The sequence below is a fragment of the Poecilia mexicana genome, unplaced genomic scaffold (assembly GCF_051168715.1).
Source record: "Poecilia mexicana isolate PSO_F unplaced genomic scaffold, ASM5116871v1 scaffold_11, whole genome shotgun sequence".
NCBI classification, from domain to species: domain Eukaryota; kingdom Metazoa; phylum Chordata; class Actinopteri; order Cyprinodontiformes; family Poeciliidae; genus Poecilia; species Poecilia mexicana.
This window is the reverse complement of record NW_028263380.1, coordinates 8809438-8837341: the sequence shown is the minus strand read 5'-3', so window position 1 is coordinate 8837341 and position 27904 is coordinate 8809438. Positions and strand designations below refer to the sequence as shown.

At 39.2% G+C, this 27904-nt stretch overlaps 1 protein-coding gene and 1 long non-coding RNA gene across 2 annotated transcripts in view; one reads left to right on the top strand and one right to left on the bottom strand.

Moving 5' to 3' along the window:
* The window catches only part of adgrb2 (adhesion G protein-coupled receptor B2), a 178920-nt gene that overhangs the window by 14964 nt on the left and 136052 nt on the right, over positions 1 to 27904 (top strand). The window lies entirely within an intron of this gene.
* The window catches only part of LOC148156396 (uncharacterized), a 144879-nt gene that overhangs the window by 102921 nt on the left and 14054 nt on the right, over positions 1 to 27904 (bottom strand). The window lies entirely within an intron of this gene.

The following is a 27904-nucleotide window of genomic DNA, read 5'->3' as shown; positions in this document are numbered from 1 at the left end:
CAACAGTGTGTGTGTTTAAAGGACTACTCAGGGTGACTGTGGCAGCAGAATTAGTATTCTGTACTCTTCGGCTATAGCTCTCTCACTCAGCACTGAGCCCCTTTATGCTCCAGAAGAGGTCCCCACACACACACACACACACAAACACCCACACACACACACACACCACACACGCGTACACGCGCAAACTCTCATCCTTTCCTGGTTTCTCCACAGGTTGCTTTGTATCAGAATGGATTGGTTTTCAGCACATGAGCCAACTTCCTGTTGATGCCATTAAAAATGTCATAAATCAAGGTAAACTGAAACTACAGCACGTATCTTCCATTAAACAGAACCCTTTGCCCAGCTCCAGTGTACACTGCCAGCATCATAGCTTAGAATGCATTCTGCAATACAGTAGCACTGTATGTGTACCTGCTTAACACCAACAACCTGCAAAGATCGCAGGATTGTTACTGTTTTTTTGTGTTTGTTATTGGAGGAACGTTTTCATAAGCTTTATTTTACTGAATGAAACAAGCAGGATTAAAAGGAAGAAAATAACAGAAAATTGCCCTAAAGGCACCGATTTTGGAAAATTCTAGGATCTGTGCTGCTAATGAGAATCAGAACATGTAGCTTCGTTTGAAAAGTTGGCAGGGAGGATCAATTTAAGATGCAAGCTAACATTGAGTTTTGGGAAAGGAAACTTGATGTAACTGGTCTTCATGCATGAACTTTGTCCCATTTTAAGCTTTTATGTCAGCTTTATAAGTACTTCTACAACATAACTAACTTCCGACTCTAAGTCAAACTCAGCCTTTGATGTAGTGGTTATTGGCTAACCACCAAGACAGGCATCGCCACATGATGCTGTCACCAAAGGCATAGTTTTCTTGACGGTGTGCAAATTTGGTGTTTCTGCACACAGAGCATTTTGCATGTTGCCCAAAGAATTCCTGTTTTTTCTTGACTGAGTGGGCCCTTTGGCCCTTCAAACACATAAACCTTGTAAAATATATTCAATTCATTTACAGGGAGAGCAAAACTCCACATGCATTTTAGACCCCAAAGGATGTAACTGGTAGACAGAATAGCATGAAATTGACATTGGTTGACATTGAACTGCTACAACACCTGAACCACAACTGTGTCCAGCAAAAAAAAAAAAAAAAAAAAATGCAATGTATCATGGTAAACAGTGAATCGTAGTAAACAGAGAAAGGAAGGAGATTTCAAATGGAGAGTTGAAGTCTGGATCAACATTTGAGGAGATGAAGCGAACAAGATTTGGTTGAAGCACCGGTGGGGCAAACTAGCTATCCACAAGAGACGGTAACCTTTGAGACAACATGCATGTATTGATGTGTATATGTGAAGGAGGAGAGCGTCTGACACCGTATATGATGTGAGCAAAAGACTAGATGGAAAAAAAAATGTCTCAGAGCTACAATGCGTCTCCAAAGGCTCTTGTAGCTTTTGAATGGATGTAGGGCAATTCCATAATAACGGAATGCAGAGATACATTACAGCAGCACACAGTCTCACAGACACACACTCTCACACTACTACAGTTTATATCACTCTCTGGGCCACTGACTCCCAGTCAAGCTCCACTGAGTTCATGTGATCGATTAACTGCAGAAAATAGACGGGCGTCCCACAGTGCACCTGTGCCCTCAGTGATGTGACACAATTGTGAAAGGCCTGCATTTTTCAATGTGCTGGTGTGTGTGTGTGTGTGTGTGCGTGTGCGAGCAAGCATATGTATTTGTTTCGAAGTTGCAGTTGCGTGCTGATTGAAAAATGCTCAACTGTCAACCTCAGATTGTACAAATCTCTGACAAAGTTGATATTTTAACTGAACCTCACTCCAGAGGTTTGAAAAAAGAAACAAATAATAAAAATAGACATATATTATATGCTTATTTTTCTGATATTGCTCACTGATTTTTCAAACATGTACCCAATGTGTCAGTGTATTGGCAAGAATGCAATTCAGCATGAACAAAGCAGTGACATCCCGTTTGGAGCAAGTTTGATTTAAGCAGCCATGTGTGGAGACTTGAACCATGGTTCACCTGTGTGAGAAAATATAATTTTTCTTTGTGTCACCATTTTCTCAAGAAGACAGCTCTAAAGTGTGGAGTAATTTCAACACCTTCCATGGCAGAAACCGGCAAACCATCTGTAATTTTAATTAAGATATCGAATAGACACGAGCCTTTGGAAATCAGCATTGACAAAGGGGAAAAAGACTCACAAAGAAACTGTTGCATGTGGATACAAAATCCCCTCCGAGCAGTTTGACTTGCTTCAATGATACGCATTAGGAATAAAAGTAAAATAAAACACTGCTTCCCCACTGACAAGCATGCCCTGTGGAGATTTCTGGGTAAACACAATAAATTCTAACTCCAATTCTTCGCCGTTAACCTTAAGGCTTAACAACGGCAGTAAATTCATTATTGTTTCTCATAAAACATGCTAATATAAAACGGTATTTTCTCCCATCTCTTTGTCACTATCCAAGAGTCTCTACCTCTTCTAAGCTTTGGAGGTCTGCAATTGTACAATGTCAAAAGAAAAAACACAATTTTGCGAACAGTACTTTGTACGATCATTGTTTTGCATGAACAAGCGTCTGTATATTTTATTACAATTATATTTGATAGACGAACATAAATTAGTGATGTTGACAACAAATGCTGTTTGGAAGAAAATGAATAGTACATGTTTTACATGACTTCACCATGGTAAACATGACAGCGATGGCATAACTCTCTGGGGAGTACTACACTAGGGGACATGCGGGCTGCCGAGAGCGATGGAGTTGAGATGAAAACATGTTGGAAACGGCAAAGACCTCAAACATGTTGTGAGTTGGTGTATCACATGAACCCCAATCAAAACAAATTGCTTATCTGGTGTTATCAGGATGTGAAAAGGCAAATAAAATTATAGCTTCTGTGCCAAAGGATGTCTTGAATAAATGTAGTGTGCTTTAAATCCAACCATGCAAAGTTCAATCCCGTGACCCATGTGCTGACTAACCAGCCGGCTGAGCTCTCAGTAGTCTTTTCTTTTTTTTTTTTACATCCTTTTGCTTCTGCTTAAGCATGTACATCATAGCTGCATTCAAATTTTGTCTTACAGAACCATAATTACTTTTCATCAGAGTACAGGGATTTAACATGTGGAAGGTTTCAGATCAAGGATGGAATGGTACTAACGTATCATAGTGGTTGACTGGTTATCTTGTGACCCTGTGATCGTGCTGTGGGTGGACCTTCCACTCATTTTCCACCCATTTTCAGAAGCGAGGTGATGGTATTTGTCACCATCAGAGATACACTGAGACATACAGGAGGTTATTGATACCAAGCAGCAAGGAGCATAACGGATTGTCTCCCATTATACAAATGTTTTCTTTGTTTTTCGGGGGTTTGGGGGGGTTGGATCACAGAATGAAGGTGAGCTATATTTTTAAGTTGTTGCCTCAGTGCATTTAAGTTCAAGTGAAATACAGGGCTATGCATTTATGTGATTCTGCTGATGGTTGATGAAGGCTTGCGTTACGCCCTGTCCATCACCCACACCTCCTCCCAACCCGTACGATGTCCTTCATGATATGTGGCACGGGGACACTCTTTCCCCTGAAATGTCTTCTCCTGGGACCTCATTTATGTTCATCTGGCTTGACGTGAGGAGAATCTGTTTGCCAGGAACAGCCTTCGATGATAGACAAGGCTATTTATTTTAATACACCAAGGGAGGCTTTCCAGAAGCACACTCACACACAAACACGTGCACACACACTATAGCGCTTACATTGTCCTCCAGAAGTATTAATTCCCCCCCCCCCACCCCCCCCAAAAAAAAAAATTTCTAAAATTGTTGATTTTTTTTTAAAGTTATCTATCTAATCTTTTCACTTCACACAGTGGTATATTTGTTCAAACTATTGCTGCCACAATTGTTTACATGAGTCTAATGTACTCAGCTGACTTTAATCGACTTGATAAATCCTGTGGTGTGTGATCCATCATCAGATTCAATTGTGTCATGAAAGAAAATTTACAGGAACCGGTCTCCATACTTGAACCTCAAGTCTCTATGGAGATTATAAGTTTTGTAAGGCGGCCCCAGCCTTTGTAGAGCTGGAGGGAGCATTTCTCCATGTGGTAAATGTGGCTTCCTAAAGGGTATCTTCAGTTTGATAATGATAAATATTTTTTTTTGTAAACCTCCCATGCCATCTATCCCCAAATAGTTTCCATTGAATTTAGTCAACAGGCACATGTAGAATGTTCCAGAATAGAATAATCTCTGGAAAAAAAGTATTTTGTCAGGTGATTATCTGTACTGTTTTCATGTGGTCCAGTGAGGTCCTCAGTCAAAAGGTGGTACCCGCTCTAACGTCTCCAATTTGGCAACTGCGGATTGATCCCCAACAGGGGGAGAGAGATGGTCTTCTCTACTTTGATGTATAGAAAACACCTCAAGTGGGATCTCTTTGCCCTCCCAGTAACATGAATGCCAACTGGACTGCACAGGGTAAATATTCTGAAAGACTAAAACTTTCTTCTACATAACAGTTTCCCATGTTTGGTGCTGCCTTGTAAAGTCTACACGGGCAAGATGTCGCAGAAAAGAGATGTGTCCTTTAAATACCTTTTTTGTTGTTCTTTTTGCCCATCGCTCACTAATGCCATCTTGTGGTCAGCATCAGTACAGCCCTCAATTTTGGCCAAAGGTGTTTTCGTGGACAGCCTGTTGGGTCCTCTGGTTCAGTGCAGTTAAATTGTTTTAGACCTCTCACTTGTCTAGAAAATGCACAGACTCAGGTTTCTCTTGCACAAGTGGGTGTGTAGTTGAAGGAGGGAACAGTGTTTACTGCAATGTCTGGCAGCACAGTGGACAAAGAATACAAGAGCCTGACAGGAAAGGGGATGTGTTTGCTGATGTGTGTGTGTGAAAGAGAGGAGGACAAGTGATCCGGTGTGCTAGCATCTGCTCCCGGTATCTTACATTAACCCCCCATCTTGTCTCTAAACATCACTGGCTAACGGCTGTGTCACGCTGGGCTATGAGTGACAGTCACTCCTGCCCTTGCTAAGTCAAAGTTAAAACAAGTCCAACTACCACATGCTCTTCTCTCTCCCTGCCTCTTGCTCTCATTTGTCTGTGCACATTAGCATCACCAGCCAGTGTGTGGCAATTAAGTATACCCCTGGGCAAGGAGTCCCTATTTAGAAATCATTACAAGACAAGGAAAGCTTGCCCCATGAGTTTAGCAAAAACACACGGGGAAGTGCACCTTAGCGTATGTCTGTGTGTGCATGTTTGCCAAGTGCGTGTTGGTGGCTGTCTGTTCGTTTCCCACTCCAACCATCCGTCATTCCACTCCACTCATCCGTGGCTCTTTGCTAGCGAGATAAGTCTCAGACGGTCTCCAGCTGTGCTCAGAAACCTCCCCTCCCCGGTTCCTTTCCCCCATGCCGCCTTCGAGATCATATCATCTGCATGGGAGAGTAATGAAGCAAAAGGGAGACACCATCGACAACAACTTATTCGGTATTTGCAAATGTGTTTTTGCGGACGTATATAAGACTGCTTGAAATAAAAATAGATTTTGTAGCTTTTTAAGAAGTCATGAGGGAGGATTTCAGATCTCCCTTCTTGTGCCCTTGTCTGAGTGTTTGAGTATATAGGTGTGTGTCCTATCTTTTTGTTTAGGATTAGTGGGATTACTGACCTCCCAAGGTAGATATTCTTATTCTAAGATCAGTTTCCTGCTGTTTGCAATATCTGCTTCTATTGATGCTATCAGCTCTTTGTGAGCCACATTGGAATAATAGAAACAGAGGCTATGCACAACAAAAATAAGATCATTTTATTTTTGCTTTTGGTGCACATATTTAGCACTCATAAAAGTCATTATTACATTATCAAAATATTGGACTTTTGTATTTTTAATTAAAGACTAAAATAAAATTCTAGATTAACAAAGTAAAGGTGGCCAACATAAGGACCCGGTGGTTTTGCATCCTGCGTGTTACATACATGTTCCTGTTCTAACAGCCAATTGACATTTTTAAATGACCCCATTTAGGATGTCATCAAGTTCTGCAGATGTCTGATAATAAACTATTTGTTGTATTTAGGCATAATGAACCAGAGACTGTTTAAAAATAAGAAGAATGGGAGCAGAAACAGTCCATTGGGACTGGGTTGGATTATCTTTTGATTTCTTCCAAACATAGATGTTGTCTTGTTTGATTTTTTTTCCCCTTGAAAGCTGCTTTAATTTACACAGGGGAACTTCTAAACATATTTAAAATAAAAGATAACCCTCTGAAATCAAAATTTTGCTTAATAGCACAAGGGATCCAATTTGTGAATGTCACAAGAATATGACTTGCATTAAATTGGCAGTTTTTCTGCTTATGATTTCACAACTGGTCTGCAAATGAGTAGTCCACCACCTACTGAACAAAAGTTTCTTTCCATCTGAACAAGTGTCAGTTTTGATCAAGAGGCAACTCAAACGTTTAGTGGAGAGGCATTACAATAAAATAATTTAAAAAAAACTAACCTGCATTTGGTTTTGAATTGCAGGATATTTGCTTTGAAGATTATAAGTTCTTTCTCTTTATACAGTGGAGCGGCCAGTCCTACTTGTGAAGAATGGCTCCGTAATTGCCTCAACATAAGTATGATAAGGAAATAAAATAGCTCAATCATTTGGTCTGAAGATCAATCACATCTCAAACAATGTGAATAATCACACTATATTCAGTAATTGAGGCCTCTGCTCTTCTGTAACCCTCCCTCAGCCCCAGGAGAGGTCGAGTGGACCCTGTGTGAGCTTTTTACGCTCCATGTGGTCCCTGAAGTGGGCCCACCCCCGATGGGCACCATCCCCGAGCGGTCAGATTGACCCTGTGTTTTCTCAGAGAGGATCACATACACCTGTGCTTCTGCGTTCAGCTGTTCATTTAAATGTTTTATTAAAATCTAAAACAGTAGTATATATTTTTTATGACAATAAAATGCAGGAGATTAAGTCTCTATTAAAAACACAAAGTAAAAATTGCTTTCCAGCAAACAAACAATTTATAATTGCTGAATTAGGGTGAAAACAAATTAATGAATAAGGTTGCAGTAAAAACAATCATTTTGGTACCAGATGTGTGGAAATGTGGCTCGGTGCTTAAGCTGGACGTGCCCATAGAAATGTGCATATTTATATCTGATTGTTAAGCACTTTCTGTAAACCTGATGAAATTTAATGGAAACTAATAAGCCAAGTCCCATTTTGAGCTATAAATATGGACAATCCCTATTTTTTTCAGTCTCATTTATTGGCTTATACGATGTTAAAGTAAAAATAAGAGAGGAGCAACTTTAAATTTCAAATGAATGCATTAATTATGAATAATAGTAGTAAATCTGCCAGGTGTGTTTTGCTTCCAATTCTTTTTTGTTTTGGTAAAAGGATAAACAGCGAAAAAAATAAATAAAAAAATTGCTCACACTCAAGAAGCAAAAGAAAAAAAAATGCCTGGAGAAGACAGGAAGGATGTGATTGGATTTATGAAGCTTATGTAGTTTATGAGGAGCAGCTCCATAAACCCTTATGGAGCAAAGAGAGCCAACTACAATCTGTTGCCAAAAAATCTAGAGAAAAACCTCTGAATAGTTATTTTTCCAAAAGTTGCCAAGGTCCTTGAAGACATTCCAAGGAGCTATTCTATTACATGATCATGCGGAGCAGCAGCCAGCCACATTTACATGAGAATGTATGACTAAAACGACATAAATAACATTGGACAGAAAATCTCATACTCTGGATGAAATTGAACGTTTTTGTGTTAATTAGTGTGTTTTAACATCACTCTTTCCTTTGTACTTTTTTTTTTTACCATACTTAAAGTCAAATGTCAATATTTTAGAAGTATCAATTGCATAGGCAAATGAAAATATCGTATGCAGTTTTACTTGCTTAGAATATTGCGTTGAGGTTAAAAGTCAGTGTTACTCATGCTGGTCTTTGTTAAATGCAATCAAATTAAAGCATCAAAAGTTTTAAAGTCAGACTGGACAAGTCTTCAAAAGCTGGTCTTAAGGAGTTCCTCATGGATACGTTCTTAGTCGTCTCCTATTTATTTATTTATTTTTTTTATTTACATGCACAATTTGCTTCCCAAGAAAAAAGAAACAAAAAAAAAACCCAATAAAAACACTATGATATCACAATTAAGTTCTTTTCAGACTTAAAACTGACTTTGCTACCGAAGCTGCAAGGACTGAATAAAGACCTGGATATTTGAGTGAATTGAATATTTTTTGGGGGGAATTCTGGGGCAAAAATAACGCAGTCCATTTGTAAAGACTCTGGCGCGGCAGCAAATGTTTTTCAACGTTAGTGAAAAAACATTCAGTTGACACTTTAACTTACTTGCACTCGATGAATTCTTTTACATGGTTAAGTAAGCGTGACAGTCAGCGGGAAGCTAAAGACAAAAGAACAAGAGAAAAGGAATAAAAACTCCAGTCACAGGTTGGCATTAATTACAAACTCTTCAAAAGAAAGGTTGTGTTGAATCATAAGTTTCTCTGACTCTATTTTGCCTTTGTAATAAATATGTAAATGCCTAATTGTCTGAGAAACTTTGAATAATGATCCCATTAGCCTTTTAAAATAAATAATTGTTGTTGGACCATTAGTATTTTATTGCCTTTTTTTATTATTTGGCTGGGTGGAGGAGGGGTTGGATACAGTAATCTGCATAAAAATTGCATCTAATGTGGTGTTGGAAGAAGTTAACTTCATCACCTACAATCTTGTCTAATGTTTTATTAAGCCACCTTAATGGCTACATGCAAATGAGGAGAGGTTTTGTTCAAGAGCATTATAAATCATCAAGAGGGAAGAAAGTTAAGGCAGCCACAAACAATTCAAATATATTGCTCACGGTCCTTCCCGGCCCCGGCTCGGATAAGAAGTTTATGATGCATGAACCCATTAATATATAAATAACTGGCGAAATAAGTGGATAGAAAAAAAGAAAAAAAGCACCTTGCCTTTTTGTTCGGCAGGGGACATAAAGCGAGGTATGCTTTCTCGCTCTTGCAGGAAATAAATGGGCTTGGGATTTATCGACACACTAGCTGTAATAAGCCTACTGTCACAGTCCAGCAGCTCTCTATGGCGGATTTAATACTCAGAGAAGAACAAACACTCATAGTCTCCATCTTGGTCACATTTTTGCCTTTCCTTTTTTGCTGCACTAACGTTCACGTCGCCACTGCCATTTTGACTTTAAAAGTGGTCAAGTGTGCAGTAGATGGCCATTTCGAGGAGAACGCGTTCTGTGAAGATTTCCCCGCTTAAGAAATCCTTATTTTACACGGCCTCCCTCTCGACAATCCAGAAGTATAATTTCTGTTTACGCTAACACGCTTGGCACGAAGCCACACTTCTTCCTCTGTCTGTCACTGGCGCACAGCTGCGTTGAAATTGCGTTTTGTTTATATGACGGTAAAATATTCACAGACCAAAAAAAAAACTGTGAAAGCTGTCCATATAATCCCCCATAAACTGATATCTAAATCCATCACATGCTTGTGAGCCCACACGAGCCCACGCCCGCTCAATGAGGGCTGACACCCTCAAGGGCATGGGGGCTGGGGGGATGAATGACAGCAGCACCTGCAGGTGCTTGTGCTGGGTGCCAAACATCTTGCTTAGACACCAGCAGATATGCAAGCACAGAGTGCCATATGCACAGCACACACACACACACACACACGAACGAACGGACGGACAGACAGACAGACAGACACCGTTGCAGCTCCCAGACTGATGCTGTGGCTTGGGACTTAGCATCGATCGCCACTCGTCAGCATGTCCTCTATAACAAGCTCTGTCCCCGAAAGGACTGCAGCAAACCTGTCAGGGAGAGACACAAAAAGAGATTCGGGAAGGCAGGTGAATCATACAGCTCTGTGAAAATGTGTTAGCGCCCCCCCTTTACAAGCTTCTGGGTGTTTTGGTTATGTCACATTTACATGTATTTAGATAATAAAATACATTAGAAACGATGAGATGAAAATAAAAAAAGAGCGGTTTTTATTAGGTGATTGTATCTGACTTGTTTGTTGGTGGCAGAAACCGGTTGGATGGACACTCCTAGGAGGGTCCACTACTGTTCCACGCTTCCACCAGTTGTGGTCTCGGCTCTCAATGTGGATTGCTGGAGTTCGAAAGACTTAAAAGTGGTTTCCCCGACACATTTTTTGGCCTATAAATTTAGCCTACTTCATGTTATCAGATAGGTTCCAAATAAACTGAGTTTTCAATTCTGTGACATTTGAAAATCAGGCCTGGGAGAGGTTAGTGATTTTGCACCAAGCAGATTGAGTTAGTGACAGTTAACTCATGATTTAGCCAAAGGGACAATTCAATTTTTATTTGTGGTTGGTTTGGTTTTGACAGCATTCTTCTCTTGTTAAATTAAATCGTCATTTAAAACTGTATTTTGATTGTACTTCGGTTTTATTTGTCTGGTATTCAAGCTTTCATTGGTGATCTAATACATATGTGCGACATATGAACAAGAACTGAAAAAAAAAATCTGTAAGCTTACCTTTTCACAGCAATGCACTGCACAGACTGACTAGTGATTATTCCAAACTCCAACAACATTGGCTGTGTTTTTGTTGTTGTTTTTGTTTTTTTTTCTGTCCTCCTTTAAGAGCACTTTTTATTATGAGAAAGGACAGAGAGGCTGCTGCAGAAGCACTGATGATAATGATGAAGTATGTAGCCACCCTGCTAACGAGAGCACAGATCTGCCCTGAGTCTGACTGCTATGCAAATCCCCCCCCATATCAGCCATGAATCAAAGGCATAGCAAACCAGTGTTTCTTTTCACAGCACTTTAGCAAAGCCATCATTCACAAAGGACGCGCCAAAGGCACTCGCGCTCACATACACACACACACAGAAAGAGAGGGCCAGCGCAGACTTCAGCACGCCCACAACAGCTTTAAGACCACTTCTCGTGTTGCTATGATAACACGAACTCCAGAAGATGTTTCCAACGCTTGTTCTATCCATGCGTGTGAGTTTCAGTGCATCTGCGCCGTTCTGTGGGTGTGACACTTCACACTACAATGGCCTCAAACTCTGAGTCAACAGTAACAAGGCTCCTGAGACAAAGTCCTCTAAGCTGATTCACTTGGAAAAGAAACATGGCAACATAAAAGAGCGTTTTTCCATGATCGGACCTCTGACCTTGCAACACCCAGGTGTTCCAGCATCATGGTCTATTTTTAATTTTTTTTTTTTTGTATTATTATTTTTTATTACTAGACAAAAAGTTCTTTCTTTGTTGCCAGACTGAGGAAAACTGAGAATCTGTGAGTCCAGGCTCTAATTGATAGATTTTTTTTTGTATCCTATTCTTTATCAATTCATGTGTCCCTTCTTCATTTATTTGGTACATTGCTCCTTGTATGTTAAACACAACTGAGCAACTGAATGATGCTAATTTGCTCAAATGGAAGGTTAGACATGCTCCCATTCTGCTGCGAAGGATAACTCACAGGCCAGGAGGCATAGCATTCATACCACGGCTAATTATTGCACCCTCCACAATAATTGGCACTCCTGGTAAGAATGTGTGCAACAGATTCCCAAAATTGTTCCTTATGGGGATTCGGTGAACAGCAAACCTGGCGTGTCACAGTTCAAGCCGTTTTTAAACATTTTCAAACTCTTACTCTGACCTTCGATATGAGCACATATGTCGGATAATTTCTTTTTGCGTTGCTTGAATGACATCATCTCCCGTCCTTCTGCTTTTGATGGATGTGTCCTGTCATTTATATTCGAAGGAAAATGGGAAGGTGGTGAGTAATTCTTATTTTGAAAGCATCCTGTACATCTTTTTCAGCGTAATAAAATCATGAATTGGTGGTGCTGTAACACTGGCACAGAATGGAGCAAGAAACACAAAACGGTAACTTGTTTTTGAACTTTATTGATGGCTTGGCGGAGTTGTTGTATAGCAAAATGACAGAAATTTAGATTTCCAATCAAACAAAAAAAAAACAAAAAAACAAAAGACGTACAGACATTTGCGTCTTTGTATCATTTTAACCACGAACACCCACATGCATGGAGTCGCATGTCATAAAACCAAGTCCACAGAGAACAGGTGGAGACAGGCTTTTAAGCCCCTTGTCAGATTAATAGCCACTTTCTCTCTGCGGTCAATAAATGCTTTAGGGAGCTCCCTAAAGGCTGTGGGATACATCCCTGCGTGTGTGCATGTGTGCGGAGTATCTAACAGGTCTCATGGGTCAAACTGTCACCACAAAGCTGGTTAAGCAGTTGGTTGGCCAGTGGGAAATCAATATGGATGTGATGAGGTTGTGCTTATTGTGCATATGATTTTTTTTGCTGTCTTTTATTTTTATTAATCCGTTAATGCCCGTCCGTTTTTATGGTTAGTCATTTTAAACAAAATAAGACACTGTATCAGAAAATGAAAGATTACATTTATTCACAAAATCTTTTTAAAAGTTGGTTGGTAGTATATTGGCCGGAATATGCGAGGGGCCACGGCGAAACCAGGAACAAGTTCTGAAATTGTTTTTGAGTTATTTATGGATCCAATAAGTATGGATTCTAAGCTCTCAAATGGTGTTGAACACATAGAAATGAAAAATGACAAAGATAACCCTACCTGACAAAACTGGGTTTTTGTCTGGTTTATCTAGTTAGAAATACAAACAGTTGAATGTCATGCACTTTGTTTCAAACACACGCAGGATTCAAATCTCATTAAAAAAACAAACAAACATGAAATTAAAAAAAATATATATATAATTTTTGGATAACAGTTTGTGACTGGTTGCCACATGTAATCAGACTCATCAGATACATCACAGCACTATTGTATTGCAATATTGAGAGAAGACATTTAAACTCAGTTGTATCACTGTCAGGTTCTATAATTAACTTCATTCAGTTTTATGACTCATTACTGTCTGAACAACAAAATAACTACAAACGTTTTCTTGTAAATACAGCACACGCAGTTGTGAGGAGCTAGTGAACTGTCATTTTATTAGTAACTTAGTCAACTTCAACTTTACAAGCCTCCTCTTTATAACTTGTGTCTCCCAACCACTTTGAAAAGTTCTTTTTTAATAAAAAACCCATCTTTATCCTTCTCCCTCCTCTGTTTTCTGCCTCAGAGAGCTTCCTTTTCTGTCGATCCATTTTTTTCTCCTTGTCATTAAATAACAAAACAATTTAAATAACAATAAAAAAAAGTGCATTCTCAAAGGGGCACACGCATGAGTACCCATTTAGTGTGTGTGTGTGTGTGTGGGAGAGCGACAGGCGTTGAGGTGAAGGAGCGGAGGGGCTCCTGATCAGTGCTGTGCCTGATCACATCCTTTACACATCGACAAACAGATGTGAAAATGCCGGCTAGAAACAATTTTCCTTCCATCGCTTTAGCGCCCCCTCTACCGTAGCATCCCTATGCATCGCATGTAATGCAAACCCGTGTTTTGCGCCGCTGATGAAAGGTGATGATTATGTCTGTTCAGCTGTGAGGGCTTCCTGGAAGGGGGGCAATCAGCTGAGCTATTCCTGCCCATGCCTTCATTTTGTGTTGCATCCCTGCCAAACGTGGCCTGATCTGGCTCCGTTTAAGTCCGTTTTCTCCCTGAACACTGTGCTTGGTGTTGTGAAGAACTCTCATGAAGTAACTAAAGGAACTGCTGTGACCATTAACAAATTTAGAAAGTACTCCCAGACCAATGTGTGTGTTTTTCTTTTGTCTTTTTCAAACCACAAACTCACACTGAGCCATGGTCTGCTGAAGTTTTTCTTTTCTTTTTCTTTCTTTCTTTCTTTTTTTTTCTTGTTGAAGGGGCGTTCCCCTGCCCACTGCTGCCATATGCATGCTCAGTATTAGGCTGTTCTGCAAAGTGAACACCTTTCGACCCACAACTCACTTAAAACTATACGCTCAGTGAAGAGCAATGACTGTTAGACAGAAAACTTAACAGGTGTGATAATAAACTGAAGTGGACTGTGATTAAGATCGTAATGAAATGTACATAATAGATGTTGAATCTGTTGGATTGAATTGACTAGATATTTATCTATATTTAATGTACTTTACATTTGTTTTTGATTGGTTGAATTATTATACAGGAAATTGAAGTATGAGATGCTGCACCGCTAAAGGTCTTTGTATGAAACGGAAACTAAAAACTGCACATTAAATACCTCTGGTTTTCAAAAAAGTAGTGCCAAAAATAGATAAAAGCTTGAATTCATTATATTTTCTTTTCATAGGAGTATTAGGAATGTATCGATTTGCATTTAAGTTATTACCTGCTTCTAACCTTCTAACAAAAAACTTACCTTAAATTTTCCAAAGGTGAAAGTAATGCAGTAAATCAATGGTTTGCTGCTGCTGTAAGCTGAGATGGCATGATTAGCACATCTGCGAGCGGAAGCCACTTATGAACTTTAAACTGTGCAGCTGGGTGAGTTAGAAGGCATTTCTTGAGTTTTCCATAAACTCAATGGGTTAAAATAGGTCTCAGTTTTTAAAGTTTCTTTGAAAAGCAAAGTAACTCGAAGGAATCTTGTTAGGTTAATCAACAAGGTTGTACAATTATGGTCAACAGCTTGGAGCGGCTGACCAGATACCAACCTTGCGCTTTGGACGACTGAAGTTAATGACATTTTCTTTAGACAAGTTTTATATTTTACTTATATGTGTTGCCCTTCAGAATCTACATGCCACAACTGAATCTGAGGAAACGGTAGAACCTCCTCCTCCCATGCCCACTGGGCTTTAACTTTGCTCCTTAGATGACTAAAAGTAGTCTGCTTGAAAGGGAATTTTAGCGGTCAGTGTGCTGCTTTGGAGATAGACAGCTGAATTCTGGTGAAATATGGGCTGGAGATCACACAACTGGAAAGCACAGAAGCTGCCGTCCCCTTTGCCTTTGCTTTGGATCGCGCCGAAGCTCCAGCTCACTTCTTCGCCAGTGAACCCTAGTTTCTTAAACTAGCCCCAGCGGTCCTCATTACCCTCTCCCCGGGCACATTCCCGCACATAGATGTAGGCGAGCGTAGATATACAGTTAAGGAAAAGAATCGCTACACGCCGACATCAGTTGGCTGTAATGACGTGTAACGGAGCTGTTTTCCCTTTTGTCGGATGGCAGCTCCATCATTTTTTTTTTTACCTTATTGCTCAAAGGGCTGTTACCCCATTGATGGTCTTAATGATCCCTAGACTACCCATGGGTAGAGGTCGACCCGCCATCACTCTGCATCCAAATTCTCTTTAAAGCTGGTGTTGATCCCACTATATCATGTTCCAATTGATAAAAGTTTAAGTGATAAAATCTCAGCTGCACTTAGTCGAGCATGGTAATTGCACACAATGATTTCAGATGCTGCTTGTGTGTTATTTTTATGCAAACGTCATTACGGCACATTCAGTGTTTCAAGTGCTTAAGTGCAGCTATTTGAGCTCTCTACACTCTCAGCCTCCAGAGTGTTTAATCACTGCTTTGGGTGAGCTCAGTTAAGCATGCATTGCCCCCCCTCCCCGCTGTCCCCGCCAGTTTTTCCTGCCTGTTCTTTTCATTTCCATCTAACTGCCACTTTCTTTGATCAGATACTCTGTGGAATGCACAGACGGCTGTTCAAGTGATGCAACTCATCCCTGCAAATATATCCCAACACGTTTAGAGGGTCTAGGAGGTACAGTGGAAAGATGACTAGTTTAGTTGGTTGCTTCCTTTTCAACTACACTCGCATGTTCTAGCTGGCACTACTGTTGAAACTTGAAAATGGATCCCACATTTCTGCAACAAGGCAGTTCAAAGCACTTCATAAACATACATAAATGTCATAAAAATATATAGGCAACAGTTGCGAAAACCAATAACAGACATTACATTTTGTCAAGAGCCATCATTAAAATAATCAGCGCACAAGATCTGCACGACACAATTTCTCTTGCGTAATTGTTTCAATGCGATTCCAGTTACTTCTGCAGTTGAACGGGTGTAACTTCTGAAAAGTTACCCCAGTCAATCGTGCAAAATGTCGTCACACGATTGGCTGGGGTTGCGAGAAGCTGTGAATAGCAGGAATGGAAAGTTTAGAGCTGGCAGGGATTCTGAAACCAGCAGTTTGTAAACTCATTGATCAGGGCCTTGGTCTGACCCAGGGTATTGGATCAGGTAATCTCTAATAAAAATAACAGTTTAATAACATACTTCCTTCCCATCAGAAGCAGAGAAAAATGGAATTTGGCTTTCGGTGACACTGACTGCAAAGCTTTAACTTGGGTAGAAGTGACTCTGTCATGTATCAGCACAGTATTATCATGATTAGTCTTCACTTCAGATATACTTTCTCACCCATTGAACAACATGCCATGGTCAGTTTCTCTGTTTGTTTTACCATTTTGGCAGCTGATCAAAATAGTATCAGATTGTTTTGTTTGCTTATGTTCTATACAGCTGCAGCAAAATTGTGGAGCCATCTGTGCGGCAGACTGGAAAACCTAAATGTTTTTATGAAAATCGAACCTGTTTTTTTTTTTTTTTTGGCAAGTCGCTACATAAAAAACAAAATAAACCGTGGTGTTATTGATGCATTATACTGTGATTTTCAAGTTCCAACAGTCTGCACCACAGAACTGCGGCATCATCTCCTACATCTGCAATAAATGAACGGCAAGCAAACCAACTTATAATCGGGCCAATCACACCAGTTAGCCTGACCTTGCATGCAGCCGCGGGGCAACCAAAGCAACAATCATCCATCCAGAAACTGGAATCAGGCAGTTTCCTCTTGATTGACTCTGAAATTCACCAAATTTGTTCCGATCAATAAATCAACCAACAGCATTCACTTGGGTGTACTTCTTTGAGCTTAGCAGAAAACAAACACAGATTAGTGACATGCTGTAATTCGTAAATGAGGATAATCATGTGACCCCTTCATTTTCTTTTGGTTTTCAAACTACTACATTTGCAGGAGACTCTCTTCCTGCGTTCTGTTTTGTAGTCCCTTGACATTGGGCAGACAAAACCTGACTGGTACATCTCCATTACAACCTAAACCACCATCATCATCATCATCACCATCATTATTTTAGTTAGGCTCAGAAGGACAAAAAGTCAACGATCACATCAATCTGCAACCAAAAAGACTTTGTCAAGGGAAGTGAATATACTATGATGTGCAGAGCCTCTGCACAATAAATCACCTAACTACTTAGGTGATTTAAAGGCAGAACATTGGCTTTAATCGTTTTTATAAATAGCAAAAATGAAAGGGCACACATGAGATAGAAAAGTTTCAAACATGAATATAAACAAGTTCATACAGGCAAAGACCTTGACACGGTTATTGGCTTTTTAACAGTCGACTTCATCCTTACCATACAAGCATCCATCTTGCTTGGAGGTGGAGGGGGGGGTCATCGGATTTATGTTTTTACTCAACACATGTATTGAACTTCTAGTAACTCACAAGCAGATTGAAAGCTTCGAAATCTATGTTCAGATCTGGATTTATTTAATGTAACCACACGAGTCCATTCCTTGAGCCTCTTCTAATATCATAGACTAAAAAAAAACAAAAAAAAACCACACTGAATAAAACTACAAATTGTTTGTTTTTTTTGCAGAGGAAATCTATACTTTGCAACGCAGCTGTGTTATCGTTGTCAGTGTACATGGACGGTATATTTAAGAAGCTGCAGAAGCCAGAAAACAAAACAGAAAATAATTATAGACATGGGAAGTCTGGAAGCTCAAAGAAGAAACAGCATCTGGGAGTTTTAATCAATATCATATTGAATCTGTTCAGAAACAGAAGGCTTGCCGCTGCTAATTCATTCTGATTTAACATGTAGCAACCTGTAAGGTCCCTGATTCTTGGCTTATCAGAACACCCACACTCAGAGCTACACGTCAATCACAACCAGCAAAACAAACCGGAAAAAAAAAAAAAAAAAAAAAAAAAAATCCCAGTTGACGTAGGGAAAAGTGGAAGCCACAGAATGTACAGCGATAAGGCAGCCAGCAGCACCTCATTTGCTGAAGGTAGTGGTGTGAATCCTCATGAGGTGATGCAGTGTGCCCGTGGTGGATTCAGCAACTTCCATTTGCCCAATTCCCTGCTGTCTTTAAGACATCATTTAAATAAAAAGTAATGATTTAAATAAAAAAATAAAAAAATAAAATAAAATAAAGATTTGATGGTATGTTCACATAGATATAGATGACAGCCAGAAACATATTGTAAATCTGGTTTTAGCTCAGACTTTGTCCCAGAAAATTTGCTGTCAGGCTGGTCTATAAATACTGGGGAATAACATGCAGTTCTATTGTAAAATGGCTGTCTTTCTGGCTCTTATTGTGTTTTCTGGTAAAATTATATATCACATACAATATGCTATGGAGGAGTCAATGGGAACAATAAAGTCATGTGGTCAAAGTCCAGACTATTTCAAGTGAGATGCTCTAGATCCATTCTGTGCAGGTCATCCTCCAATGTGGCTCAGTTAAATCATTCTGGGAAAAAAAGAAAGTTCATGACAAAACAGCTAGTGACTGCTTCAAGTAGGGGTAGGTTGTTTTTGATAGTTTAAAGAAAATCATAAAAGTCCAATATGAATTTACTCTGTTTATCTTTATTCAGATATTAACATTTTTCACAGTACCAACATTGATGTTATTTTGTGCTTCCTTTCCCTTGATTTAAAGATGACACACAGATGTTTTTCCCTCAGATTTTTCTCTTGATCACCTTAATAAGCTTATGAAACGACTTCCAATTTATTTCAATTAAATAAAAAGAAAAGAGTGAAGCGGCTTGTTTTGCAACTCGCTGTGATGTTATCCTGTGCTGCATTCAATTCCAGATGGAAAAAAAAGACGTCTTAAACCATGTACCAAAACTTATCATGGACGCTGTTAAATCAGAACAAGGGGAGCTTTTGCATTTTAAGTTCTATTGTGTCAAGAGGGTGACGGCAGATGACTCAAGCTGGGAAAAAAGGAAATGAGGGGGTAGGTTAAGAAACATAAAAGTAAAATAATCATGAAAGCAACAGCCTTCAACAACATGTACCAGGCATCGGAAAGATTGACAGGGAGTTGTTGTGGTTAGGGAGGCAGATTTATGCCTTGAAGGAACAAGCATGTGAGAGATGACAGCCGATCCTTGTTCTACCTTGCTGCTTTGAAGATGGCTGAACAGTCGACACACTGTGATTGGTACACAGCTTCCAACTATTTACAGAACCTTGCTTAGGTGTTCAACACTTAAACTTTCCCACACGTTGTCACTTTACAACCGCAAGGCTCAGTGCATTTTATTTACTTTTTTTTTTAATGTAGAACATTAAAAATTGCGATATTTAGTTGCGCTTTACAGAGTCTTTATAAATACAAATCTTAAGTGTGGCGTGCTTTTGTATTTTATCCATAAGTCAATAGATCCTCCATTAATGACACTTATAATGTGACAAAGTGTGAAAAATCACACTTTTTATTTATGTTCTGCTCGTATATTAGTTCTTAGCATAAAAAGCTTCAAATATATATATTAAAAAAATGGTTGCATCATTTCTACTAAAAGATCTAGGGTTAGGGTTAGGGCAGTCCTTGCCAAATTCAGTACCAATGTACAACTTAGCTGCAGGAAATGTATACTAAAACCTGGTACAACACAGTAGTAGATAAAAATAGACAACGCATCGTGCACTGTGCATTTGAAAGGAGATGGCTTGTGCCGTGTGTTCATATGGAATATGTTCATGCAGCTAGAAAATGGCACTGAAATGGGCTCCGAGTGAGCTTCCCTCTGGGACATGCTAATCAAGTTCTGTCATACCACAAGGAATTATAGAGATAAGGAAATCTAAACATTTTTGATCTTGTACTTCATGGGGATGTTTTTTTACTTGTTATAGTACCAGTTTTACACCTAAGGGAGTACCGCTTCTGTGTTGTATCTGTGCTAGTACTTTGTGTTTTGATATGTAAATGTATTCATTTCGCTTCTTTGTTGGATTCTATAAAGTAATGGTTAAAGACTGCATTCCTCTTTTGTTCTTTTTGAAAGAAGTTTGAGGTTAAGTAATGAAAGGAGGACTTTTTGGGACTATAAGCAGAACATGGTGTACCATTTCCGACAACTTCAATTCCAATCAAGTTGGGATGTTATGTAAATTCATAAGTTAAAAACAGAATACGATATTTTATTTACACTGTTATTCAACACTGACAGAAAATGAAAACCACTTAACAAATGCATCTTAATCAATTATTCTGTCTTGGAGGGCAAGGCAAAACAGTAGGAACAAAAAAATTGGCTTACTTTAAGGCAAACAAACTGAAACCTCTCTAAAAAGTGTTTCTCATTGGATAGTACACGTCCATGAAGCTAGCACCCACACACATCACTGCTTTCTTGTGCGAGTGGGTGTTGGGACACGTTTTTTGATTCCTGTAAACAGAGTCATTTCACCAGAAAAAACGTCAATAAAATTCTTTGTATGAAGTTTCCTAGAAGCAGTCGGGTTGCTGTTCCATCTGTTTTTCGTCCGTGGCCAAAGTGCAGCTCTTAAGCATGGAACACCCCTTCCTTCCACAAAGTTGGATAACTGCGCTGCCCTCTCAATTAGCCTCATGCCTGAATAGTAACAACTATTTATCCAGGAACTCTCTCCGTGTAAATCTCTCCTTGAAATAAGCTGTCTGTAACACCTTTAGGCAGGAGTAGAAAAGGAAATCATGAACATTGTCAGCCTGTCAGGAGATCTGGTGAAGCTCTGCTGGCTCTTGAGCCTCTCCAAAGAGATGTTCTCACTTCAGGCCATATTAGCTTTCTGTGTGTTTGTGTGTTCGCTTTGGTCGGACCAGCGCACGCTACGGCAGACCGGACAGAAGCATTTCACTTTCAGTAAAGGCATAATTACTTACGTTTACATTATTTCTTTTACTTCCCCAAGAGATGGACTCAGAATGGACAATGAAGATTTAGATTGCGCCAGACTGAATCTGTCGAGTAAAGATCCGGAGGTCAATTGAGTCAAAGGCTGATGTGATTAACAAATAGAGGAGAGTAAATTTTTCTTTGTTGGTTTTAAGGAGCAGGTATGGACGAAGAGACAAGATACATATTATGAAAGGGGAAATATTATCTCTTTTATGACTGACTTTTTCTAAGACAAAGGAAAGAAAATGTTCACAGTCAAAGTCAAATGAGATGGAAACAGAAGGTGCAGCAGGAGTAACAATGTCACTAATGGTGTGAACAAGCACTTTGGGAATACCTCGGCTTTTAGTCACAAGGTCGGTAGCCCTAGGTTTTTTAACAGAATTATTAAAAAGGAGCCAAAAGATCTTCCGGATGATGTAGTTGGACCTGCAAATTAATTTTCCTCCAAGTGTTCATATTTTCAGCAAGAACTGTTTAAGGAGCGGATAGTGCCATTAGGGTTGGGGTTTTAACGGACCAGTTCTGACTTGAATAGACACACTTACATCACTGAAAACAGATGACAAATGAAAAGCAATAGAGAATGTTTCCACAGATTATCATTTGATTAATAAAAAGTGGAACATTAATTCTACTTCTATATTTTAGTGTTTTATTTTATTTATTTATTTTTTGCTTGTTTACTGTGTCTCTATATTGTTTAGGCCTCTCAGTCACCTTGTTGCTGAAATGTTCAATACAAATACATTTGACTGGCAGTAGAGAAGATTCTGAGTCCAGAACTGACCACACAGCGAGTAGGAGGTTCAGCGACAACCAGGGAGCCACATATAACTCAATAATAATCAGAAGAAAAAAAAAAGTCCTCAGGACTGGCCAATTAATTTTCAAGCCAAAGGTAAAAATAAGGTTATTAGTTGGCCATGATCGGGGCCGGCTACATGCAAAAAATATCAGAGCTGTCATTAACATGAATATTAAAATCACCAGCAATATTTAGCCTGGACATTTTCAGAGTAGAGTCCTTTAAAAATACATTCCTCGGGTCAGCTGTACACTGCATCACCGTTAAATTGATCTTTTCCTGTCAGGTTCATCATTTGAGCTTGACGGGTTGATAAAAGGAAAATAAAAATGAAGAAATAAAACTGTGAAGTGTAGAAATGATTCATCATCCTGTTTTGCAGTAGATTAAGCAACATTCAGCAGGTGTAAAAGGGAAGGGAAAAAAAAAAAACCTCACTAGACCTGACTGTGTGTATGTGTGTGTGTGTTTTTTTTTATCTTTGGGAGTGTTGGTGCTGTAGAGTGCACAGCAGTGTGCAAATGTTGGCCATCTATCTTCTCTCCTGTCCTGACCCCTCCGGCTGATGAAAGCCAGCTAAAAAAGTAGAAGTTAGTCATGTAAAAGTGTTGTGTACCTGGAGGGGAGGTTGAGGGCAGGAGTCACCATCTCAGCATCATTTTTTTGTGCCCTGTTTTCACAAAGATAAGAATCAAAGTCTGGCTGCTACAGACAGTTTTTGTGGATGTCTGTGATGATTCATAAAAAAAAATAAATAAATAAATTAAATATCCCTGGTAGTCTGTGCTCTGAACTTCTTTGGCTTTTATACTCAAGGTGCATATGAGTGCAGTTACTGATTATTATCTGATCAGACATTAATATTATAATCCATAGTGTTGTCTGATAGTGTGGTGATCTCCCACAACCTGTCATGGGATGATATCCAATATACTGCAATATATGTCTGTTATTTCATTCATCTAAGGTTTGATTTATGGCATTTTTGGATCAGATTTGTTTGTAAAATAACTTTGCCCTTTACTTGAATTTAGAACAGGAGTCTGCTACTTGCATTTATGTACCTGCACGTTTCTCTAACAGGAGTAAAAATAATAAACCAGCTAATAGTTTAAATATGAACATAACAACTGCAATTTTATTTTGCATTAAATTTCTACAACAGAGCATCACTAAACGTACCAGCAAAATGTGTTAATCTTTCTTCATGCTGTGTCTTTTATTTATTTTCCATAAAAATCCACATCTCACAGAAGAAAATGTAAATAAGACGGTAGCTATTTAAACATAGCGCATTTTCACGCAGTAGATGTTCGTCAAAGGCTTTTATTTCTTTCAAAAAGCCATGTAACATTTGCTGCTCTAAGCAAGTTTTATTAAGTTAGACTGAGGGCCGAATGGCTCTTTGGATTGTTAAATTTGCAGACCCCTGCTTTAGAGCGAATATAAAAAAAAAAAAAAAAAAAGCTAAGGATGAGATTGTGTGTAGCAAACGCTTGAAAGCGAGTTTGGTGTGAAATGAGGGATGACCCTTGTGTCCATCTTTTGCTTCACTGTTAAGTAGGATGGCGATCACTGATGGTGGGGAATATATTTATTCCCAAAACGCAAGTTTTCTGGAGGGCTTCCAGAAAACTAAAAATAACTAATTATTGGTTATTTTAATAGAATATTCATCAAAAACAACTACTTTTTACTGAGGGCTATATTGATAAGAAAAAGGGCACGCACGGGGCGGGGTAATATAAATATAATATTATTAAAGTTTTAGAGAAAGGAATATAGATAGTATTTACTTGCAGAATATCAAAAGGAGCAATGGTTTTGCTCTTGTTGCCATAGGACGGTTTGCAAATAAAATAATAAAGATAAGTAAATTGTATTAGAAATGGAACTAAAACATTACATGGGAACGTTTACTAAGATGTGTATGTATATAGATATATACTCACACATTCAGTCCAGGTACAACTGGACCCAGAAAATCACATAGGATGAGAAGGGGAAATAAAAAAAAAAAAAAAAAAAAAGAAAAATATGAGAGTTACAGCAACGCCGCAGCAGCTGTCCTTCAACATGGCCGGAAACGACCGTCGGCCGACTTCTCCTCCCTCAGTCGCTGGTGTGGTGAACGAGTGCGGACACTGATTTATAATCCACTTACCTCATCCCCTCCCTCCCCTGAGTACCCCCGCCACCCACCCCCGCCACCCACCCCCGCCACTCCCACCACATCCCCCCCCCCCTCACCCCTCCTCCCCTGACTCAGTTCATTTATGTCCTCAGCATGACAGTGTTGCTATGGCAACAGCATGCCAGTGCAGCGGGCAACTGTGAGCAAGTAATCAATGTTTTCTTGCCGCTGCGTCACATGCATACATTTCAGCCGCCGCCCGATAAGGAGCGCGTTAAGAAGCCAAGTGTAATGTGTGTTATTATGTTAGACAAATGTGTGACAGACGGAAGAAAAGCTGCAAAAACCTCGGAGGCACAGACAGACGGAAGGATGACATTTACCAAGGATTGAATGCTTTCATTGGCTGTCAGTTGAGTTTGGTATTTAGCTCATCACTCGTTAATGTTACAAGCCGATGCATTTCGGCTGATTCTAAATTCGGACACAGCGCTATCGCAACAATTCGGCCCTATACGCCTTGACGGCAATCTGATCATTACTTTTTGGTGACTTTAATTCCAATGCGGAAAACTATTGTACTTGCTTCAAAAGACAGATTATGAAATTCTACTACTAAAATCTTTAAAAAAAACAAACATTGTAAACAATGCTTGTCATCAGTGCATCAACAATATCACTGCTCTTGTCTTGGCACTGGAAACCGAAATAACCAGATCTGCTGTACCTCATTACACCTACATAAAGCCTCTACAATTCATTCTTTTCTTGCCTGTTGCACTTTACCCATTACACTGTTTATTGTCGCTACACAATTCATTTTGGCACAGAAACTATTTCATAAACATAATTGTGGCTTTGCACAACAGTGGATATTAGGACTGTGGATATAAACAGTGGAGAGCTGTAGGAGATGAGGTTTGGCTTGAAGGCTTATGTGAATTAATCTGACATCCTTCATGGACCAGTGGTCTGTGATTGTTGAAAATCTATGCAGTCTAAATCTATAGACTGTTCAAATGCAGGATCCATCTTTCCTTGTAGCTTAAGATGATGTCTCTGAACCTTGGCGTATGAAGATCTCTTTCTTTTTTTCATTTTTTTTTTCAAAATTATTACTGAAGTAAGGTTCAGTAAAATTGTGAATGATATGGAAATGTCTCAATAAGGATTTTTTTTGTCACTGATACACTACCCAGCCCGTACCATTTTCCACTCCAATAATTCATAAATATCAATGTATACTGAGCAGCTTTTTAAAATCCATTTACCCTCCTGCAGTCTTAAGTGATGGGGTCAAGTTTTTTGGACCACTCTGGCGGGTCTCTTTCATTAAAGACTTTACTTGATTCTAAAGAATTTGCCTCCAATGTATCCCTGTACACTACAGGTCTGGACTCGAGTCACGTGACTTGGAATTGAATCATAAATTTACTTAGTTTTGGTTTGACTTGTCGAGTTCAAATTGTCTGTTAAAACAGCATCAGCAATTCTAGCATTTTTAAAGATCCTCTCCTCTTGCTGGTTGGTCGGGCCAAAAAAAAAAAGTTCAAATGAGTTGTTTAAGGCTCAAATTTAAAAGTGTAGGTCTTGGACTTCCCTTTTGACTTGCAGGCCTTGACTTTGGATTCAACTTGGGCTCTTCATGTCTTTACTTGGAACTTGACTCAAGACTCGAGTGGAAAGAATTGTGACTTTACAATGACCTTGTACCTTGTGTAGACAAAAGGAGTTGCTTAAAAGCTTAATAAGTTCAGCATTTTGCTTTTAATTGTGTTTTCATAGCTTTTTGAACATGTTTCTCGGAAGTACAACTGGCTTAGATGCTACCGACAAACATGCAACTGGAAACAGCCAATGTCTCAAAGCTATCATAATTGTAAAGGTTGAAAATGCGTAGACCAGTTGGGTAAAAATCTGATTTCATCGAGCAACAAAAAACTGTGCGTAGCCCATTATTGAGTTCTGCGTGCCAGGCACATGCCAAATACCAAACGAATTGTGTCCATACAGGTCGTATCAATACGGCGGTCAAACCAACTCTCATAAATTGAGAGTTGAATTTCGCCTGGGAATTCAATGCCAATGGCTGAAATATGCATTAATCAATGTTTTACCTACAGTATCGAATTAGATCACAAAGTCCCTGTTTTACCCTCAATGGAAAACAGATAACATGGTCTGAGTTGGGTGATTCACACAGGTTGGCTAACAGGTCCTCAGAACAACGTCACCATGACGAAGACAAACGCTACATCAAAATTAAAATATGAAATAACCCAAAGAAAAATATGAAAAGTACTTCTTGTCCTCTGTTGAAAGGGAGTCTGTGATGCTGTGGGCCTGTTTCACTCCCAAATGCCCTTGAAACTGTGTTAATGTGAATATGGCGGCCTGGATTCACCCATACAAAGGATAACAGGGTATTTGAAATTTAAATAAAGGAAGACTCTGGCAGGAAACTAAAAACTGGTAGTCATGGAGTCTTTCATTGGGATAATGGTAAGGATATGTTTTTTTACACCTGAATGGTAATGATGTTTGATAGGTAAGGGCAAATGTCCAATGAACAAAAGGAAAGACGGTATTATCATATTTCATCATGGACTTTAGCTTTATCTCTCATCAGTCAGTCTTCTAGCCATGACTTAAAACAATTCACAGAATAACTATTGAGAGACTATGCAGAGGTACATTTCACATGCTAAGCCATTGTGTCTAATTGGCGAGTGCAAAGCAGTGAACCTTGCTACCATGCTTTGAATGAAATATTCTACCTTCTGCCTTCACTGCTGTTAAGGACATAGTGCTGCTGTACTAAGATTCCGAGTGAATTCTCGATGCCAAATGTGTTTATTTGCACGAAAACTTGAAAAGCTAGTATTTCCCCAATATTTTTAAATTAGATTTTGGTCTAATTTAAAGGTCTGAAAAAGTTTCTATTTCTAAGCTGCTTAGATTTTTTTTTTCATTCTGTTCATGTGGTTTGAAGCCAGACAAAGTTCTGGAGTAAAGCGTGTGCTCCTCCCCCACCTCTTCCTGTGCACTACTTGCTCAAAACTTCTATTTCAGTTTTCCTTTGTTTAGAAGAAATACAAATGTGTCCAGAAATTGTTGCTTCTAAGAATGGGAGTGTCTAAGTATAGAAAGCAAAGGATTTATTTGTATTTACAAGACAATAAGCAGGATGGCTGGCAGAGGAGACGGTGTGAATAATTAACCAGTCTTTGTTTTTCAAAGATAATCAATAAGATTATTTTACAGTTTTTTTGTGGAAATACCAGGAAACACCAGTATTTTTTTCTTTCGAATTTAACAAATCCTCAAAATATATCACATAAAATCCATGCTCAGATGTTGTATTTTTTTTATGATGCTGTATTGATCAAGATTCGAGATGGAGAGAGATCATGAAATTAAAAGTATTTTGTTTCTGTTGGCCAGTGGGGCCCCGACTAAACTGGATTCTGAGTCCATTCTTGAAGTCACGCGACGACCCCAAGTCCCCCCACAGTCAGGCAACCGAGAGCCCTGCTCCAACCAGATTTAACTTCTGTCTTCATATCTGCTGCTGAGAGGCAAAGAGGTTAGAGCGGAGTGAGAAAGAGTGAAAGATGGAGTGGGTCTGTCTATCCAGTGGCTTATAAAAAGTCCATTATGGTGCACTTCTATCAGTTTGGACTCTCCCAGACGGACCCTGGAGTAAATGGACAGCAACCGGAGAGCTATAAGCTCAGATTTGATATACGGTTGAGAAGTAGCTCGGTGTGTGCGGTTGTCTGATTGTATCTGTACAGAGAGTTTGCATTCATACTCATACACACTGTGGGAATGTCAGTAATGGTAAACATTTGCAGTCTTATTTGTTTTTTGCCACTTCATAGCACTTTATATATAT